At 33.0% G+C, this 7,529-nt stretch overlaps 1 non-coding gene across 1 annotated transcript; it reads left to right on the forward strand.

Annotated features, from left to right (window-relative positions):
* Positions 1 to 4,090: 4,090 nt before the first annotated feature.
* Positions 4,091 to 4,209, forward strand: LOC142984338 (5S ribosomal RNA). The gene has a single exon (XR_012960148.1). It is a non-coding gene; the product is annotated as a 5S ribosomal RNA (ribosomal RNA).
* The last annotated feature ends 3,320 nt before the right edge of the window (positions 4,210 to 7,529 follow it).

The raw sequence follows: 7,529 nt of genomic DNA on the forward strand, positions 1-7,529 counted from the left end.
CAGGAACAACCCACACATTCAATTTCCTCGCAATTTCTAACGTTTCAGTTCAGTTGAAAGACGAATCTACATGCTTATTGAATAATAGGAGTATATAATAGTTCTAGGACCTTATTTCAGGGTAGTTGCTATTTAAAAGTACCTATTTTAAAACAATTAGCTGATTAGCAAATTGCAACCAAAACTCGTTCATAGATGGCTAGTCTTACAAGTTGAATATCAATCAATGTCTTAATGTACTCTTGTGCTGCATGTAAGGTTTTCAGTAGTTATCTACTACTATTGACTACAGTCTACCAGTCAGTTATAAAAAAAATGTACTTATAGACATTTGATCAGCCCCTCTAGCGGGTGTCAAGCTTTTGCTGTTCACTTTAAACGTCATACTCTCGAAACTCCTTAGTACAAACAGTAAAAAATCGCACTACTGAACAATTATGACACTAGGTTTACCACTAATCATGGGAAAATATAGAAGAACGATCTGTAATGCCTTCTGTATTACCAAATGGATCAGCTAATTCACAATACTGTCAGATAACCTAACTTCGACCTGCAAGCTAGCTATCAACATCTAAAACTAACCCAACCGTTCAAAAGTTAAACCAATAGCAAAAAAGGCATATTTCATCGAGACCCAGTTCGCAGGCAATCCAGCGAAGCTATAAGGCAACGATACGAACAAAACAAAGCCGAGTATCGTCCGCTAGGAACGTAAGCGAGTGTTTTTAACTCGCCCGAGGTGCTGTGTTCTTTGTTCATATGAAATATACGTAGAAGGGATAGTGCTTTGAAAATATGGTATTTAATTAGCAACGTTTTACTGAGTATGGTTTCTGGTAGAGGGTTTTTTGGAAATGTACTTAATCTTTGTAACCAGCCAAGATGCGGTTAATATTTTGAAGTCAGAATTAATATTTAATACATCGATAATCCCAACTCACACTTGGTGAACGTGGTGGATCCAAGGTCTAACCCCTCCTTCCTTCGGGAAGAGACCCTTGCCCAGCAGTGTGACATTAATGTTAAAAGTCGCAAATGACTTTGTATTTAAGATTTTGTTATTAATACATGTTTTTGAAGATTATAAAAAAAATAAATAAACTACTGGTTGTTAGTAGATCTGAGGAGTAAATAAACCAAAAACATTTTTGACCACAAGGTTGAAAAAGCTTTAAGTTGAAAACATTTCTTTCGTCCCATCTACACCCAACTCTTTGAAGAAAAACCCCTTTCTATTTTGCACACAGTTTTAGTCTCGTTTGTTAACAAAAGTCTTTTGTGAAAGTACAGTCAAGTTAACGTGTCTGCCTTACAAATTGCGTTTTACCTTGCGATGGTGTTTTTGTAACGGCTTCATTTCGTGTTTCATATACTTTTTATTAAAATGAAGTACCTTATTTCGTAGAACTATTAGTGATTTGAATAGCGTAAAAGTTTTTTTTTTGGTGTACGCAATTTTTGTTGTAACCGATTGGTGTGTACACTATGTACAGTTGTTAGAATAAATGTGTGTAGTCTATTTATTAATTTAATTAAATTTCATGAAAAGTAGTGGTACATAGACGGAGTTAATGCATCAAGGCATTTTCTACCAATGTAAAAACTATTTGATATTTTAAAAGACAACTTCCACACTAATAATAATTGCTCTTGAGTCGCAAGACTTACAACCATACAAACAACGGCCACAAAGTATAACCAGACACAATTTTCCGTGGATCATACCTAGTCAGGCAAATACTAAACATATACCATATTGGCGTGTAAGGACGTGTCGTAATCATAGCTACACTGAAAGCAACAACTACTTACATTCCAGTTTAAACATAGATCAAGTTGATAACTGTGAAGGTGTAGACGTATTTATACTCGTGACAGTACTTTATACGTCTGGCGCAAAAACTTATTTATTATTGTGGTATGCTAAATACTTGAGTTTTTGTAACAAACTAGTTAATTTTTCTCGTACCGCAGGTACTTATTAGATCGTAAACAAACTGTATCGCTGAATGAGGAGTGAAAGATCTCAGAGGCCACTATTTTGTAGGTTTTTTTTTCGCTTTTTGCAATACAGTACTCGAGAAGGTTCAGCTGAGCATGTACTATTTTTTTTTAATATTATGTACCTAGTATATATATATTGTTACATAAGGATCACGAGACTTATAAATACGTACGTAAAAAAAATCTAAATGCAAATTAGTGGAGTACCTATATATATTTCGAAATCTTAACTAGATTTCGTAAAAATATATCGGGACCTGTTTTAGAAATTATAAACTCTAATATCACTAGATTTCTAGTCTTAAAAACTACGTGACTAATTAAATGGCTGTTTTGAAATAAATACTGATTGTTATTTAGCAATAAGAGCATCGAAACTAAAGTAAATATTTTTGATTAGTGACGAAAGAATGAAAACGTTAAGAAAGTTACCTTGACAGATTACAATCTAATTAACTGAATCAAACCCAATTAATTAGAACATTCGTGCGTACAATTTGACATTTTTACAGTTAGTCAATAAAAGTTGTTTTTTTTATTTCCTCTTTGATCTTGGGTTTAGAAAATGACCTTAATTAGATCTGTATTAGATTTTAATAAAAGTAATGTTTTTACTTAATTTTAATTCGTATTTCACTTTTATTTTTTTTGCTTGTTTTTCATTTGCACCAATATTACGGATTTTTTATTTATTTATATGTTTCTTTTTTTATAGAATGTGTGTCTGCAATATATAATTACAAAACATCTTAAATCTTTTGTCGCAATATGAAACCTAAACTGCACTTTATCTAATTAAACTAAAGTTACATGTCCCAAAATGACATGATAATATCTTTACGAAACTTTTTTGCCAAAACCTACCAAAATAACAAGCTCTACAACAACACTATCATAAAAATGCACCCTATAAACCATTAAAAACTCCGAATAACATATTCCAAACCCCATAATTGCCGGTACTTTACCACCAGCCATCGTTGAAAAATATATTTGAGAAACCTCGCGAATTGATGTCAAAACTAGACTCGTGTTTGACTAATGGGGTGATGTTTTTTATGTTTTTTTATATTGGCAAGTTTGTTGTTGGTGCATGTTATACGTGTTGAGGTGTATGTTGCGAAAGTGAAGTATTAGAAGGTTATTGCAAGTCGAATAATGAGTTGAAGGTTTTGAAATCTAGGGAAAATAAATTGAGTCTTACCGAAGAATTTCGTGTTACATATAGTCCAGGTAACTGGATTGTGGAGGTCCAATAGGCAGTCGCTCCATGTAAAATACTGGTATCCAGCAGTAACCAGTGAAACTGGCAGCCAACTTCAACAAAGTTGGAAGAAAGGCTAGGCTGGTTGAGATTACACCGGGCAAATTTTATTAAGGTGTAAACAAAATTCTTCCTCAATTATCGTTCTATCTATTGATACATGTATAAAACAGGTTGAAAAACCGTTCATTACATTTTGAGTTTATCACTAACAGACATAGCAAAAGGACTTCTCAAATATAATGCTTTCAATATATTGAAATCTTACAAAAAACCTAGACACTACTTAAAGAAATTCACCATTACCCAGATCCGTAAAACGTAAGGCAATCAACAGTAATTGGGTATCACATCACGAAAATTTCAGACTCCATCAATTCAAGTGAATGTTCTCATTTAAATTTCAAATGTATAGTAGAGAGGAATGATGTCTTAGAACTGAACTCGTTAAGTTATCGGGAAAGCCATCGGTTTAGTTTATTGTTAAATTCATGATGTGGAAGGGTAATTTGGTGATTTCTTTTGCAATGTGTAGGAATTGTACAGTAATGTTCGGTGAGATGAGAGAGATTCATATACGTTATTCGTTTAAGATGTGAGACTGAAATAAAAATATCTTGATAGATTTTAAAGGACCAATTTAGTTTATATGTAATAGATAATATAAAAATATCTCTCTGCTCCCTATAAACTGCGTAATTTATTATGGGTACAAAAGTGTGATAGTAAACTTCTAATAGCAAGTGCTATTAAAAGCATGGCGATAAAAGAGGATGCGTTATACAGTTGATACTGGTTGACATATTTTGTCTCGCTAACGCCAACGTCCATACCATGTTGAACACGCCGGTTCTCGTCCGATCACCGAAGTTAAGCAACATCGGGCGTGGTTAGTACTTGGATGGGTGACCGCATGGGAATACCACGTGATGTTGGCTTTTTGATTTTTATTTTAAACAAACAACATTAATATGAATACTATAAAAATTCTCCAACACTTAAGTTATATGATCGAAAACTACTCAGTTTTTAACGTGCAGACTGTAACTTAAAATCAGTCCAAAGCGTTTTATTTGTCGATAATTAATAAAAATAATCTTTGGACAACTCATACACGGTCATCTGATCTCAAAATTAAGCACACCTACCATCGAAATTTCTCTACATTTCCAATAACACAAAACAGCTTAAGTAAATCCCACTCTCAAAACTAACGAGACAATAATTCCATACAAACACCTTTATAACTAGTAAATAAAGGTATACCCGGAAGCCCTATGAGGTCCCGGTTCAATAGATTAATTCCTTGTCAGACCCCTCGCAAGATTAAGTAGAAAAACTTCGGGGTTAAGTTACTCGGTGCGAGGGTTAAATGCTTTGGAACTTCGCTTGTGTAAATTTTAGGGTTCGTTAGGTTTGTAATGATATGGTTATTATTTTGTAGGTAAATGAGGTATAGTTTGATATCCATGATACTTGAAAGCTTTTCGATATCATCACTGTGGAAATCAGTTTTGCAAAGGTCTTTCGGTAAGTGGGTGAAGATTATTTTAGTTGTGCGTGTGCATGTTTTGGTGTCTAAAACTCATCCTGGTTACTGCTAAGTAACAAATTTTATGTCATACACATGGCAAGGACTTTAGGAGGGTTTAGAACCTTGTATGTTTACAGCTAAAGATGACTATTTCATTAATTACTATTTCATTGTTAGATTTTATGCACAAAGTATGTAGGGCAGATATACCTTGAGCATAAAATCTTACTGATTTCTCTATAACCATTGGTGATGGTCAGTATGATCTGTAAATGAATTTTATCCGGGTAAAATATATCTTTACTTGTTATATGTCCCTATTGTAGGTAATACTGGGCACAACGTATTGTCCCTAAGAGACACATTATAAAGGTATTAAATTAAAAACTCCTATAAATCTCTAGCTCATTAGAATCACATTCACGTAGTAATAATTAGCACCTGCGCAGTAAACTGTACCACTAGATTTATCGTCCCAGAGCGATTTCGTAGCGTTCGTAGCGCTCGTAGCGTTCGTAGCGTTGCACTCGTAGCGATGCAACCCCGCCGATTTATGCCGACGTAGGCAATGTGCATATTGGGGTACTAATAAGCTGAGTTTACGCGTGTTACAAAGGCCTATGTTCTACATTGAATGAGAATTTGCTTGTGATGACAGCAAAATTTTTTTTTTATTTTTTTTTATTTTTATTTTTAAAAAGACAACTCCCGCACTAAAAATTGCTCTTGTGTCGCGGGGACTTTTACAAACATACAAACAACGGACACAAAGCACAACCAGACCCGAAACAATTATTTGTGGATCGCACAAATAATTGCTCCGTGTGGGAATCGAACCCACGACCTCCCGATGCAGTGGTATCGGCGTGGTGATCTAAACCACTGCGCCACGGAGGCAGTCAAAAAAATTTTGAGATTTCAATTCGATTATATTGAGATGAAAATCGTCTATTGGTGATAAATATATTAGCCATTGCTCAACTGATTAAGATAACATTATTGTTAGCTTTAGTTAATAATGCTATTTTAAGGTTATGCTATAATTCCACACAACACCCTGCGATGATCTTGGACATTTTTTTGTGTGATCATCAACCTATCTCATTACGCAAAATATTTCATGTTAGTCTTCAAATCATGGAAGTTTCTAGTATTTTGAATCTATTGGAAAGTTTGGTATATAGCTGAAGATATATCGATAATTTCAGATTTGTTTTTTTAAATATGAATAAAACTTTGGTTTTGAATATTGTACAAGGTAGATTAATGCAGTTTTTTACAAAAAATATATATTCTTTGATTAGTAGAAATTAGTAATTAATTGTACTTATTAATTACACGCAGTATTGCTTTATGAACGTGCCTTAACAATTAGTACGGCGTATGTACACAAGATACGGAAGTTCACCTGTGCAACTAATTAAACTGACACCCTACACTCCTTAACTGCATTATAATATCTAATGCACTACAATATAATGCTCTCACTATATTTATTAATTACTTTGTAAGCTATTTACAAAAGTTACAAAAATTAAAGAGTGAAAGAAAAGTGAGAAAATTATCACTTTTTGAAGTTTTGTTTTGTATTACTTACCAACACTGTCTTTATCTGCCAGTTTTGAACATAACAACTGCAAAGAAAGTACCTTCAAGTAATTTATGGTTGTAGTAAATTGGTTAATTAATACTAAAACACACCAGTAAAATATGACTCTATCGAATATTTTGTACGAATTTAACGAAATATAGGCTATTTGGAATTTTAATTATATTCAAAATGCTCAACATGAGTCATTCTTTTGCCTTCTTTTGAGTCCAACTGCTGGGCAAAGGCTAAATATTATAAACAGCAGAAATAAGAGAACACTACCATGTATCTACATTATTTCCGAACGACCAATTGCGATAACACAGGTCTCCGCTAAGATCTTATATTTTTATAATTAACAAATCTATATTTTTAACTATTTCCTAGAAATCAATTGCTTTTAATTCCGAGAAGTCTTTAATGAGGACAACAGTTTCAAAAGTATTCTGCCACTGAATAATCTTCTTAGTTTCCTCGATAATTATAAATAACTTTCAAGTATCGTTTGTTTACGAAGTCGTTTAGATAAACAAGGCCCTTGAACTCAAACTAATGATCGTTATTTAGTCAGTTCGATTTCCGCATCACAAATTAAGGCTTCTATTTTCGTTCATTATCAATGTACTTATTTTTTGTCAAAGAAAAAGTTAGACACATTTTTTGTCGAAGTTCATATCATTAGTATATTATTTTCTCTTTGTTATGTTGGAGTCTATTATAATTTTAAAATAGTAACTAAGGCCAACTTACTACTACTTAACAAACAAAACTACTTACTTAACAAACTTATTGCGCAATATTATTTCACGTTTATAGGTATAAACGTGAAATAATATTGCGCAATAAGTTTGCTTGAGGAAGACACCTTGAATGTATACTGTCAAGAATGATGGGGGATATTTTTACATTATGCTTTTTTCAAGGTTTCCTTAACTGTCAATAATATTGCTATTGCAATAAGTATATGGTGTTTTATAAATAGTCAGTACAACTTAACAGATGTAGCAAAGATTTGGTCTATATAGTCTTTGGTTCCCATAAGCAGCGACTAAATAAATGTTTACAGAACAAAATATTGGCACATTAGGGAGTAAATAACATGTAATTACTTCAAATTACCTAACGACTACATT

This window comes from Anticarsia gemmatalis, chromosome 26 (genome assembly GCF_050436995.1).
Source record: "Anticarsia gemmatalis isolate Benzon Research Colony breed Stoneville strain chromosome 26, ilAntGemm2 primary, whole genome shotgun sequence".
Classification (NCBI taxonomy): domain Eukaryota; kingdom Metazoa; phylum Arthropoda; class Insecta; order Lepidoptera; family Erebidae; genus Anticarsia; species Anticarsia gemmatalis.